General features: G+C 41.5%; 1 long non-coding RNA gene across 1 annotated transcript; it reads left to right on the top strand.

Annotated features, from left to right (window-relative positions):
• The first annotated feature begins 393 nt into the window (after window positions 1-393).
• On the top strand, window positions 394-12050 carry LOC124277070. The gene is made up of 3 exons (XR_006898737.1): window positions 394-404; window positions 3367-3371; window positions 11945-12050. It is a non-coding gene; the product is annotated as an uncharacterized LOC124277070 (long non-coding RNA).
• The last annotated feature ends 3103 nt before the right edge of the window (window positions 12051-15153 follow it).

Here is a 15153-nt window from a genome sequence, read left to right as displayed (position 1 = left end):
TTGAAATAATAGGTTCAGTGCGATTTTAAAAAGTAAGACAGCACATGTGTGTCTCTTTGCTGAATAAGAGGTGCTTTCTGTTGACGCACATGTGCGTCTCTCGCCAGAGAAGCTAATAAGTTTCTCGCATTATATGTGTCTCTCAGCCTTAATGAGTTAATACATTATGAGATGAATACTTGCATCCTTTGCCCATGACAGTTAATTGTTTAATTGGCAGATCATGAGGAAAACATAACACTACATGTTTATTGTAAGTGATAACACTTGAAGCAGACAAACCATTCAACCACTTTTCATGTTTTGAACAAAACACCATATTTTTAAACTTATTCTATTCCACGATCTGCACTTCTCTCTTGCTTCCAATTGATGCTCAGTGGAACGAACGAGAACTTTCCCCTGTAGGCCACTCTTGTCCATAAGCCTGTGTTCCCCAGGCTGCTCTCCTTATAGGACAGGTCCCTAGTCCCTAGCTAAGCATGCAGCATGCAGCATCTACCTACGTGACTACCTCAGAGTGATCTTTCTTCTTCTTGTCGCACAAGTTGAGTTGTTTATTGTATCATGGGGAAATCTGATCCTCCAAATAAAAAATCTTAAGTTTTAAACCAGTGTAAAACAATATTTTCGACTTGGGACCCACACATTTCGTGTGTTGATTGTGTGGGTCTATGTTCTTGGGAGAAATGTTGTGATAAATGCGCAGGGTTTACTCCTGAGGATTTCAAGGCTTATAAACGGGTCTGTGCTCGTAGAATTGCAGATAGGGCTCGGAATACATCTATTGACCAAGGCCCCTCCCCTACTAAGAAACCATGCTTGGATCGTCCCACCCTCACGGCTCTACATTTGAAATCCCCACCCTTTCAGGCTGAGGATTCTTGAGACACTTCTTCAGATTCATACCTGTCTGAAGAGGTACAAAAGCTTTTTGGGACACTTCCATCACCTGGTTCAACGCCTCAGGCTGGTTCTAGGATAGTTGTGGTAGATAAACCTCAAGTTTCTACAGCCTCCCCTGACCTGCGGTCTACTCTCTTGGTTTCTAGGGCCTCTGGTTCGTCTCAGCCTGTGACTACAGTCACTTTGATTCATCAATCTGCGGTACCGGATAAGTCCGTTTCTCCTGGTCATCCCAGATGATCCCATTCCATTCATTGATCGATCTCATCGGAATGTCCCAGTTCTGCTAGTCGTTTGAGATCACCTCATGGTTTTGTCTTAAATCCATCTTGTAGATCGATTGAGCGGTCATGTTCACCCCAGCGAAGTGGTTCTTATCGTCGATCTGTTTCTGTTGATCGTACCAAATCACGTATTGATTCACATGGTTGTTTCGACACTTCCTCACGTTCGGATTCGTGCCACCGAACCAGTTCACCAGGCCAAATCAAGTCACCATGTCGTAGAGATTCGTGTGAACGGATGGGTTCATCTAATTGTGATGACTCACGTCGCCGAAACCAGTTCAGGTCTCCGTTCTGTTTCACTGAGTCATTCCACGGCTTCTGGGCAAATGGATTCAAGGGATCGAATCGATTCGGCTAGCCGAACCGTTTCACCTCACCAATCCGGTCTTCTCATCGTCTTCTCATTCTGGTTCACACCACTTAACTGCTTCACCGTATCGAAGTGTTTCACGTATTTGTTCAGGGAGTTTTTCCCGGACTGGATCACTTTGGTGTTCAGATTCACCTGTTCACTCTAGGTCATCTTATTGGGATGGTATACCGGGCTCTTCTAATAGAGCTAGATCTCAAGATTGAGTTAGGTCATCACATTCTTCTGTCCCTGACAGTATTCTACGGTTCGTTTGCTTTTGCCAAGTCACTCCCCAACTAGATGCCGGTGTAGCAGGCAATTTCTTCCCAGGTCTAAACTTTCCCCAGGGAGAATCTGGCCTAGGCCAAACTTTCCCCGGGGAAGTTTTGTCCTAGGATATTGTTTCCCCGGGGAAAGTTTGGGGAGATTCTGAACTAGCTAGGCTACTTCTTCCCCACCCTTGTTGAGAACAAGTTATTACAAACATCAAACCGACAGTAGTTTTGATTTAATTTTTTCATACACATTTTTGCCAGATAGGCCATTCTTGCCTCTGACTTGGGTGTAGTGATTTGAATAGCTATGTCTTGTTTTTCATTTCTGACTTTTTCAAGACAAACATAATCATGAAAACAAGGTTGGGGAAGAAGTAGCCTAGCTAGGCCAGAATCTCCCCTTTGATATACTGAACAAGGATGGGGAAGAAGTAGCCTTTAAAGTTGATTCAAGGGTGGGGAAAGTTTGGCCTAGGACAAACTTTCCCCGGGGAAGATTAAGCCTAGGGGGGGAAAGTTTGGCCAGGGGGAAAGTTTGGCCTGTTACACCGGTATGGTTCCATGGACCGTCGATTTCCTTCACATCGTACTGACTCTTCGGTTCATACTACCGTGGGGAATATTTTACCTGAATTGTGGATTCCTCTCACTGGCCTGATTTGAATGCAATGCTTTGGGCTATTACAGTGGCTTGGAATCAATGCCAACCTTCGACTACTTCGAATTCAGTTCCCTATCCTTCAGCTGGTGACCAGTCTTCCTCTGGTGTGCATAGTGTGTCTCGTCAGCCTTCATTCCACTTTTCCAATTAACTCAGATGTTTCTATCCCAGAGGGTAGTATCGACCTTTTAGAGCCTTCACATGTCCATGTACTTGCTTGGATTGGTGAAAAGCTTCAACTATCAGTGAGCAGATCCCCGGATGACCTTTATGTCTCTTATGCTCTTAGGAATAGAGACTCATCAACCATTACCTAGCCTCTATGACCGTGTATTCTACAATTGTCCGGTTCACTGGATGATGCGTTTAAGAAGTTGAAACACGTTGAGAATGGGTTGTCATCTGCCTAGTTTATGCCATCCATCACTCATGGTCATGGGTTTTCTGTATTGGCTTCTTCTCCTTCGGTTGACAAAGACATTTCTGCCCTTTGTGGCAAGTGTGCTGGATTCACCTTTCTTTGGCAAAGACAGGGGAATTGGCTCACATGGATTTGACTGTACGCCGTACACTACCCTTTATCAATTGTGCTGTTTCAGCAGTGGACGCTGTTGCTGTTGCTGTTGACCATGCCTATACTGACCAAGATGTGTACATTAGAGGATGCATGGCTGGTTCTAGACCAATTTCAGGTCATTCTAGACCAACTATCCCAATTTGTGGTTATGTACTCGGAAGTGCGTGAGAAGAGGCCCCTCAACGTTTCATCTTGGGATGAACTATTCAAGGCTGAATTGGTTAGGCAGCCTTGGTCCTCAGATATGCTTTTTGGTGGCAAGATTGAAGAGGTGTCTACCAAGGTACATCAGGAGACTCATTTTCAAGTTTCAGTAGAATTACTGAAGTTCCTTAAAACAACACAGAACACCACGTTTTTCTCCAACCAATCTGGAGTTGAAGGATTGCTTTTGTGACAGACCCTTTACTCAAACGTGGAACAGGGTTAGGAAACCCTCCCGTGGTGGCGCCTCCCACCCCCAAGGCTGATCCTGATACCGGGAGGTAGCTCCCTACCACCCCCAATCGTCCCGATCTTCGACTCACCAATGGGCGGGAGATTAGGGAAGTTTGCTCCCAATTAGGACATTCTTGGAGACTCACTCACGGATATCAGATGCAACTTGTCAGGAATCCATCTCTCACAGTCACTCCTCTTCAACACAATTATCCTCTGGATCAAAACTTGTTTCTTCAGGCCACCTTAGACACACTTCGGAACAAGCATGCTGTAGAACAGCTCGACCCAGTCAGCGCTATTCCGGGGTTCTACTCCCTCGTCTTTCTGGTGCCAAAAAGAACTCAATCAAACTTATATTGAACATGAAACAGTTCAATTCCCAGTTTCTGTCACTGCCACCCCACTTCAGAATGGTGTCAGTCAACCTTCTACGCACCATATTGAAGAAAGGGGACTATCTCATTTCTCTCTACCTGCAAGACGCCTACCTTCACATGTCGATACATCCGGATCACCGGAAGTATCATCGGTTCACGTTCCACGGGCGCCATTACCAGTGGATGGTGCTGCCGTTTGGAATATCTACGGCCCCATGGCATTTTACTCGGGTAACCAAACTGATAACAAGCTACCTGCATTGTTATCAGGCGTCACTTTCGAAAGCTATATCGATGACTGTGTTCAAGCTCAGCAGGATCCAGTCGTCCTTCATCCCCACAGGCAGTTCACCATCAAGTTGCTAACGCAATTAGGGTGGCTCCTGAACTATGAGAAGTCAGAGTTAACACCGACACAGTTCATAGTGGCAGTATTGGCGCATTCTATCTTTAGCATTGAACTCACCCAGAACTCTGCGCCAGTGGCAGGACTTCCTAGATTTGTTGACTTGGCACAAGCACTTACAGGGGCCAACTGCAGTTTCGCCCTCTTCGCCCTCTTCACTTTAGAATACTGATTACCTCAGTCTGTAATGGTGTAATCCATTAATCAGTAATGCATACAAACAATCACTTAGTAATAAATATATAATTTATTAAGGCAGGGTTATTAACAAAAATACATATAATTTCTAGTTACATATCACAGTCTTTGTAGAACATTTTTATGGAACTTATGTCCTAAAGTGTCCAAGATTTCACCCGCACATTTGACAGTCACAACACTGTCACTCTGTACTGTTGTTGGAGCATTATATACCATCACAGTGTCACTGCCGTGACATGCAGTCTTTACCTGTTTTTTTACATGACAGGGACACCCATAAGTAAATCTTTTGCTTATTGAATATTCTTTAAACATTCTGAAATATCTGACTGACAAATTTCATTAAATCATATAAAACTTATAAAACTGGCTATTATTAATAATGTCACTACCGTTATTGCGTCACTGCCATAACAATTCAATTCATATTCTCATTTTGAATTATTTGCTGCACATTACTTTATTTTGCAAATCAGAATTGAAAGGAATTGTTCGGCTTGTTGGCCCCTTTTTATGCAATAAATATAAACTTTCAAAACTCTTTAGCCATGTTATATTATAAAACTACACAGGGCTACAGATAAGGGGCGTACAGGCGTAATGTACGCCTCAAAATCAGTTAAGTACGACATAATATAAGATTTCAAGCGTATCGTGTACGCACATAAATACCTTTGTACATCTAACATTTAATTTCCGTGCGTATCGTGCAAATGGAAATATATTTCGGATAAATACTTTTCAAGTTTCTTTTGCGAAACACGATTTGACACATGAGGAAACCCCGACAGTAGGAATCACTTGCGTTGCCATGCAACGATATGCGTCACTATTTTTCGATTGGCTAAAAACTACACTGTTCCTATTTATATCCAGTCGGACCTGACATTTCGCGCATCACACGGTCGCTCAGTTATTTCTCACACGACTTCAAATACAAATACATGGTTGGAAATAGTGATCGAAGAATCGTCCAGACAAACCACAACACCAACACGCTCACACAAAAACATGTCAGTACTCCTTCAAACTTTTCAGTACACCTCCACTTGCAATATGATGTGTAAGTACACTCACCCCCCCCCCCAAAAGTTATCTGGAGCCCTGACTACATATTTTAATGTACATGTAGTTAAGCATGTTAAGCATGCATAATTTATGTCTTGTATGCCTAAAAGGGGTGATGAGAAATTGTTGTTTTAACAATGTGTGGTAGTATTGGGATGTGGAAGTTTTGGGATATAACCATATCCAGTCCTTCAGTGGTGGCTCAACGAGCAGAATGTTTGCGCAGGAGTCTCTATGGTGCCCTTCACACAGACTTTTCACCTGTTCGTCGATGCATCAATCGAGGGCTGGGGTGCCCACTTTTTCATCATCAAGTGGCCGGACAGTGGTCATCAGAAAAGGTCCTTCACATCAATGAGTTGGAATTCAGTGCTGTCATTCTCGCCATTCAGCATTTGGGCGGCAAAACTATGGTCGTCCCATCTACTGATTCAATCACACAATTCTTGGCTCGACAGGCTCTGCAGCTCTGCTTCAGTAGATGTTTTGATTTTATCATCTAATCAATTCACTCAACATAATGGCCAGCGCTCGACACATTCCTGGGGCGAGAAATGTCATGGCCGATGCCCTGTCACATCCAAAATGATCGTCACCAACAGAGTGGAAGTTACTGTCCCTGATATTCCAATCGATGATCTACCTGTTATCACAACCAGACATAGATCTATTCGCCACTCGGTACAACCATCAGCTCCCGCAGTTCATGTCCCCAATCCTGGGACCCATCATGGAAGGGTCTAAATGCTTACGCATTTCCTCCCCCGGCTCTACTACCCAAAGTAGTTCAAAGTTACTTGCGACCAGCAAGATTCGTCTACTTTTGGTTGTGCCCTTTTGGCCAGCAAGAAGCTGGTTCGTCAGCACAAAAAAGCTAGCAGAACCGAATCCAGAACCGCTACCGCCTGAAATGACCTACTTCGTCATCCACATTCAGGCGTGTACCACGGGTCATCACAAACCCTGAATTGCACGTCTGGTGCATTTACAGAAATCACTGATAGCCAAGGGTTACTCTCATAGAGTAACTACAGCTATAACATCTGCACACTGGACATCGACCCAACCGTTGTAAGACGATAAATGGAAGAAATTTGAACTGTACTGTGAAATTAAGAGAATTAATTCTCCACCACTGCATCAACTCAGGTTGTTGAGGAATTTCTATAGCATTTATGGGCTACAAAAACACAAAGGTACTACATTGTCAAACTACCTGGCTGCCATTAATTCGGTTGTAGCCAATACTGCTGGAACCAAGGTGTCTACTACTCCTGAGCTCCAGTATCTGCTTCATTCTGTTCAGACTTGCTGACCAGTCTAGGAGGTTTAGACCTCCTGCATGGGATTTGTCAGTTGTCCTTCATCACTTGGTATCCAGTGATTATGAGCCGCTAAATGATAAGGAGTTTGAACAAATAACATGTAAAACTTTCTAGTAGCATTAGCTACTGTGGCTTGTATTTCAGAGTTAAACGCACTTGATATGAATTGTGTGGGTTTCGAACAGAAACGACATGGCTGAGTATTTCTGCTTAGTTCACATGCTACATTCTGTTTCTAGAATCTTATTAAACAATAACTAAGTATCTTGCAATGAGATCCGATGGTACAGTCCGTTTGAGTCAGAAACGGACCAATGAATTGCAAATTTTATCATTGTACAAAATTGCCACATAAATATAAATAGTACACATGTTTATCATTGACTAATACCCAACAGCTTTCTTATATTTGAAAATTTTCCGGACTCCTCCCAAAAAGTTGTTTAAGAAACTATCATCATTGAAAACTCAAAAGTTGTTATCTGTCGCGGCGGGATGAAACCGCAGAAACGGAACAGCCAGTCATGGCGGGGGACATCTCAAAACCTTTTCCTGGAGACCTGTCAGTTCCTCGTCTGTCGTAGTGTCATAGTCACGACTTAAAGGGATGACAAGTGGTGACACAGTTGCCTGTTGTAAGCCATCCTGAGACCAGTAACCTTGTTCAATGACGTTAGCTACCTTGTTGACACAGTTTTGCCAAGTTTCAGTCGTGATTTTGTTAAGGGATTCCTTAACCAAAACCTCTGTCACGTAATCTAAAAGTTGTGTTTGATCTGGCAACATCTCCTTTGACCATACCCCATATCATTTCAATGGGGTTAAGGTCACAGTGATAGGGTGGAAGTCGCAGAAAATCGTGACCCTTACTTTTTATGTAACTGTCAACTTTGTAGAAAGGTTCACCTTTGTGGGGTTTTATGATCTCATATAGCTGAGGCTTCGTTGCCTTTGAAGGCCGTGCGATCTGAAATTTGTCGAGCCATGATATCATATCACCTTTTCGACTGTTCAATGTCGTGGCTTTACTGTCGGGGTCCTGCACGCTGTGGTATGGGGCATTGTCCATTACGATAAAAGACTTCTCTGGTAGAGCTGGTACCAACTTGTTTTTAACCCAATCGAGGAAAACCGCACCATTCATCTCGGAGGGTAGTCTGTTATCTGTGGACTTTGCCCTGAATACCAAGTCGCAGCCAGGGAGAAAGCCTTTGCTGGAGCAACCAGCATGGAGAATGATTAGTCTCTCTCCATTCCCTAGAGGCAGCTTTCTACGTGACCCCTTATCATCCCCATCGGGTACCCACTGACTGCTGGCAGCGTGAACGATATCAGGGTGTTCACAGAGTACTGACCTATTCTCCCCCGAAATTTTCTTATAACGATACCCGAAAGAGTGTAAGAAGGCCAGAGTGTGTACTTTGATACTCTGAGGTTGTGTTCTTGCTTCAAATGCTTTTTAAAATTTTCAGCAACATGTATTTGTTTTCAGAATAGAGCTTGTTGATAGACTGCCTTACAAGGTTCTTTTGAAAGTTGTCCAAATGTTTTAATTTGTGTGATTTTGACACGACCCCATACCTGCTTCGCATCACCCTCACAAATGTTTGTGTTCCAGAACATTTGTCAGTACCCTTGCTGATACTCCTAAAGCTTTTGCTGCCCGCCTTACGGAATATGTTAATGGCATAAAATGGTTTGCCCTTTCGGCTTCAGCACGGAAAAAAATCATACACTTTAATCATCAACTGTTTCCGTCAGCATTCAACTTCATTTTCATCAGGCATGTGTATCCCGTGCACGACGAGATAGTGGCTGTTCCGCTTTCTGCGTTTCACCCGCCGCTGACAGATAACAACTTTTGAGTTTTCAATGATGATAGTTTCTTAAACAACTTTTTTGGTGGAGTCCGGAAAATTTTCAAATATAAGAAAGCTGTTGGGTACTAGTCAATGATAAACGTGTACTATTTATATTTATGTGGCAATTTTGTACAATGATAAAATTTGCAATTCATTGGCCCGTTCTGACTCAAAACGGACTGTAGTTAAAACGTCCTGGGTATCCTATCATCTCCAGAACCATAACATATATGTTCAGAGACTTATGATGTAGAAAATAGGATCGACATGTACAATTAAAGTCACTCACTGTCACTCACTGTCAAACACGTAAGTTCTCCAATATATCGCAATATGGGTCCCCGAAGATTTATAGGACACATTAAGCATGTGTGAGGTGTAAATGATTCATAACCGCCAGAATGGGCTTGCTTCTGCTTTTTCCAAGTAATGCAAACACCTTTCTAATTCTGCAGAATAACCAAGGCCAAAAAGTGACATGTCACATGAGACAGTCATTCCTTTCTTTGATAAATGTCAACTCATGAAAATCACCTCAAAAGCTATCCAGGATAATTAGAGGTGTTTCACCACACTTTACAGAAAAGAAGAGATTTTAGTTGAACTTGATAAACATGAACTACCGGGCAAAAGAAAGTTATCACTTTTTAAGTAATTGTATAAAAAACAAAAACACTGGTACAGGTTTTAACCCAAGCAGAAAACATTCGCCAAAACCCAACATGGTCCCGATAACAACACAGCTTTGTACGAATCATGCATTTTTCAAAATAATTTTGGGACATTGGTCCAAATGCATGTGCAAGATTGTGGCTTAAATACCGATGTTGAACAGAGTAAGCATGCAGTAACCAAAAAAAAAACCCACGAATATGCCAAGACATATACAGGCCCAAAAAGACAGGGCGATCGATATGGCCAACATGGTTCTTCAGAATGTCAGCTGGCTAGAACCTTCAGCCACCATCAGCCACCATCAGCCACCATCAGCAAATTGATAAACTGCTACTAGCAAACAGGCCAAACCCAAGACAGCCCAAAATTGTGAAGACCAAGAGTCATGACACTGCGCTGAAGAATGCTACATCTGGCAGATCCACCTGTGGAACAAATGCGTTACTGTGACGTTAATGGCAGTGACAGCACTAAGACGTGCCATCAGCAGATGAACAGTCCTTAGATGACTTGATATGGCTGGTATACAAGCCTACCGTCTGTCTAAACCATCAAAGCAGACTGCAATCAGCACGAACGTACAACAGTTGGTGACAGTTTCGGTTCAGTTTGTTCAGAAACAATTGCAGAGTACAAGTTTTTCGACATGGGGGAGAACGACTGGCTCCAAACTGCATTCAAGAACTTCATTTGATCGATAAAGGAGACGTCATGGAAATTTGGCGGAAATTTGTGGCCAGAGAACAAGACTGGTTATCATCCAAGGAAATCTGAATGCCCAGCGATACAAAGATGAAGTGTTGATACCTTTTGTTGTGCCCTATATTCGACAACAGCTAAGAGGAGTCGTTTTGCAGCATGACATCGCAAGAATACCTGCACAATGTTAACGCCAACATATTGCCTTGGCCAGCTCATTCTCCAGACATGAACCCCATGAAACATCTCTGGGCTCATCTTGATCATCATTTGAGACTGTATGTACCACCCCCAGCAAACCAACAAGAACTTGAACAGACACTCTTGGACTCATGGATCAGGATTCCTGCTGACGTAATCTGCTGACTGACAGCATCAATGAGGAGACATGTGTTGGCGTGTATGGATGCCCAGAATGGTCACACTTGGTGACGTGTCCCCAGGCTTCTGTCGCATTATGTGACTCTTCATTTTTAATTAACTCTGATTTGCGTAATTTTGAAGTTTTGACCCCTGGACTCTTTCTTAATGAACTGCAGCAAATGCAAGACCAGCATTACAATTAATTTTCAGTCAAAAATGTTGGAAAATGATTTCTGTTTATAAAGTAATTATCATAAATCTCACATACATCTTTGTTTCTATCTTTTGGTGAAAAAATCGGTGATAACTTTCTTTTGCCTGGTAGTTTATGTTCACAAACAAGATATTGAACAGAACATTTAATTCATGATAATTCAGCTATGGCAAGGTGTTGGAGCAGAAAGAAGAACTGGAGCAGAAACACTTGCACCTTCTACAGATTCTTGACAGTGAAAGGCAGGCCAAGTGGCACTATGTTCAGCAGACTGAGGAACTGGCAGCAGAGGTGAAGAAACTCAAAGCTGAGGTTAGCATACAATGGTTTATATTTTACATATCTCAATAATGACATCACATTTTGACAATGCTCTAAATTCTCTCAAAATGTATTTCCTTGCACTGTATAGTATTCCCAGAAATGATTGAGAAATTGTTTTGGCAAATATCTAATACATGTATATAAACTAGTAGTTTTACTTAAATGAATATGTTGAGGAAACGTTCTCTTACAGTCTAAGTGTCTTATGTGGGACCTCCTTGCCCTGCAATACATGACTGAATGTGCCACAATCGAAGTTTGTAGGAAATCGTGTGACAGCATATATTCAACCACTTCTTTCTTCATATCCTCAATATTTCTAAGTCCTTTTTGGTTTATTCTGTCCTCCTTTAGTCCCCCACACATTCTCAATAGGGTTAAGATCTGGGCTGTAGCTGGGCCAGTCTAAATCTTGAACATTTTCATTTGACAACCACTGTTTCTAGTAGCCTGCAGTGTGTTTTGGGTTGTTATCATGCTGGAAAACCCAATTATCTTCATACAGTGTTTGAGCCGTTGGAATGAGGTGATCATTTAAGATGTCAACATATCATTCATTCATCATATATCCAGTGAAAATATCCAACAGCGTCACTCCATGTGATGATATACCACCCCACATGTGAAATTTCTGGGTTCGTTTTGGGCATTGGTAGATAGCTTTCATGGTATCTTTTGTCCAAATTTTCACACAGAAAAGCCAGACAGAACTTTCATCTGAAAAGAAAACATTATCCCAATCTTGATTTTTGTGAGCCTTAAACATCTTTATTTTTGTGCATCTTTCATCAGTGGTAAGGAAATTCTGCACTTTTCACCCTGTTAAGTCTTTGTAACTCTTGTCTAAAGATTTCATTACATACCTGAGGACTTCCTCTAATAATCTCATTTCTGATATTCTCAATGATTTTCAGTTGTTAACCTACTCAAGCAATCTGACCAAGTCACCAGCGATCCATAGTACTGATCTTCCTTGGCCTCCCTGCCCCTGTCTTGTACTCAGTCCCAACTCCTGACTGTATATTCTTCAAAGTTCTGTATACTATCGACAGAGGAATGTCATGTCCACCAGCTAACTCTTCTGCATCAATCACACCCTTTCAAAATCATCTAGAACCAGCTTCCTTTTTTCTGCTGTCAAATCTGCCATGTCAACAAAGGAAGTCGTCTGCTACACCAGGGAGATAACTCTTGATGTGGTAAGGTTCATTCTTAAGCCTACAAGAGTTGCCTCCCATATTGAGTAATTTACTATGTAATGTAACACCTATTTTAAAATTATGTTATCAGTATAAGGAAACAAGGATTTTCCCAATAAATTCTGGGAAAACTGTAAACAGTATTCCCTCAGAAAACACTTCACCAATGAAGTTTTAATGCTTGTTCCCACCAAAATTATGACCCAGTTTGTTTCAGTCCAAATTTTCATATGAAATACCAATTATATTAGTCTGCCAGTTTGTACAAAGCGTAATCTTTTTGAAAATATTCACCGTCATGAGAACTCTTAGCTCAATGTATAGGTTTTCTTGATTGTATGATTTTGGACCTGTCTGAAGTTTCTTTCTTGGAATATTTGTTACAAAAGTGCATCTGAAAAAGTCATAATGATTTGAACTAAATATGATGTCAACATTGGAAAGAAAATGCATGACAAATATTAGCTCATTGTTACTCTAAAAGAGCTGAGCATGCCCTTTGAGACCATTAATCTCTAATTCAACCTTGGTCGGTGGGGTAGCCTAGTGGTTAAAGCGTTGGCTCGTCACGCCAAAACTCCGGGTTCGAATCCCACATGGGTACAATGTGTGAATCCCATTTCTGGTGTCCCCTGCCGTGATGTTGCTGGAATATTTCTAAAAGCTGTGTAAAACCAAACTCAGCCAGTCAGTCAGTAATTCAACCTCATTTATATTTTTGTTTCTTTGGTTTACAAGCTAAATACCAATGTTGTTGGGTTTCACTTAAATGGTGCATTACATTTCCAACTTTCCTTCTATGTCAAGCTTGCGAACTATAATGTAGCGTAGTAAGTTCTGTAATGAGTTCAGCTTAAATCATGCATTAAGCTTTATTTTTAATAATTTCATAAAAATTAGATTTTTCTCCTCTGAATTGAAACCTCTCTTTGTTGACACATGATAAACCCTCCATGTGAGCACATGTAAGAAATCTGATATGCAGCTTCAAATGCTTGTTTGCATGGTCAGAGAATCAAGAACCCTTTAGACCAAGTATCAGATATTTAGGCTCTGAGATATCAAATCATTACATACTTAGACAAAAAAAAGTAGACGATGCTTTGTTTTAAGGTGAACAAACTTAAGTGTCAAACAAAGTAAGTAAGAACATCTTTAAAGAAATCAAGTACCCAAACACAACCTTGTATGCTTGATTTACCACTGTCACATTTTTCAGCAAACATATAAGGCTTTCTTGAAATGGTCACAGCACCTTAATTGAACATGTTTAATCATAAAGAAACTTACTTCATTGACCATGCAGCATTTCATGTCAGGATATTGTTGCACTCGTGCCTGACCTTTGTCCATTGAACATGTCTGAGACAAAAAATCACCCATCACACTCAACTAACTAGGTGCTCAGTGCTTTCCCAGACATTCAGTGACAGTTGCTGAAAAATGCAAGTTTTCATATTTGACCTCAACCTTTTTAATGACCTTTGCGCCACCGTCTCATCACACCAATCACCAAAACCCTTTACATCTGATTGACGACTCCTAAGCAGATATGAGCACATCATTTCTATTTGCCAGTACCTTTTATTTCTTTTATGTCAGGACACATGTCTTGATGATTCCCTCTATCATAATTTTTGCATAGTGGACTTGAATCAAATTGTTTCTTTTAGGCACCATAATACTTTCTCAACACTGTCTCAAGAAAGCACTTACTAATCGTTCAAAGATCAGCTGAGTCCTTTGACCAAAGTAATGTTGACTGTAATCCCAAGGTCACAGACAGAATTCATTGGCGCAGAAGTCAGGAATTGTCTTTTTGCAACCAAAGCAAACTAATGCAATTACTGAGAAACTCTCTAGTCCGTCTCATGATAATTTAATCATTGCTGTCAATCTTGGTGTAAGTAATGCTTAACATGTCCAATAACATGAGATAGCAAAGGCATAATGTTTGATAATGGGATGCCCTGCAGATCCATTGTTGTCAAATCCTTCTACTTTTGGGATGGTTTTGTTGGTTGTGAGTGATAAGCTCTTGCTTAACACATAAGTTTTGCAGAAGGAAGTTTTACTAGAGATATAGAATTTACAGTTAAGTTTCAACATTTGTGAAGGGTGGATTGGTATAGGCCACTGTAAGTGGTTGCTAGGATGAACAAAACCAGCCATACATCCCATGCTGCATAAGTGTTTAGCCTGGGAGGATAGTTTTGGTGAGAGTGACCCATGGGGGAGAGATATTATCAGGGAAGAACTGAGACAATATCCATGATGGACTGTGTTTCATTCATGGAGGGAAAGGATCACTGAAGCTGGGATTGATTTGTAGCAGTTTAAAGGCTGCATCCTTGCACAAAGTCTTAGTATAGCTGAATTCAAGAGCTGAAAGCAATGTCAAAGCCATGAAGATATTTGTCAGGTCCTGGGTTAGATTAGTCTCATTCCATTGGGAAGAAGGGGCAAGGAACAAATGCCTCTTCTCTGTCATATTTTTAATTTCTCAGTGTATGGAAGAATGGAAATAATGAAGGATAATCTTGTGCAGCAGGGAATGACATACACAAAGAAACCGAAGTAGTTCAGTCCTGGTCACAGATGAAACTTCTTTAAGCTGTCTCACAGACCAGGTCACTAATTCAAACTAGTCATCAGATGTGGGACATATACCTGAAATGAAACTAAGAGGTTTTCGGTAGGATAAATACGTTGTTCACTGGTCCCTCAGGGCCTATGGGTGGATGTACCCTTGATGTTTCTTAATGTTCCCTGAGCCGAACATAAGCAAACATTGAGGGTACATCAGCCCTATATCCCCCTCGAAACCAGTGAACAACTTATCTCTAACTCATTAAGCCCGAGAGTCACCTCACTACTCAACACCTTGAACCCCTCGCTGATTACCCCACTCTCTGTTGCCAGAGACTAATTAGTGCTAATC

The sequence above is a fragment of the Haliotis rubra genome, unplaced genomic scaffold, assembly GCF_003918875.1.
Source record: "Haliotis rubra isolate DU_JTF1 unplaced genomic scaffold, ASM391887v1 Scf2179, whole genome shotgun sequence".
Taxonomy (NCBI): Eukaryota; Metazoa; Mollusca; class Gastropoda; order Lepetellida; family Haliotidae; genus Haliotis; species Haliotis rubra.
Note: the sequence above shows the minus strand (reverse complement) of the source record. Positions and strands in the feature narration are given on the sequence as shown.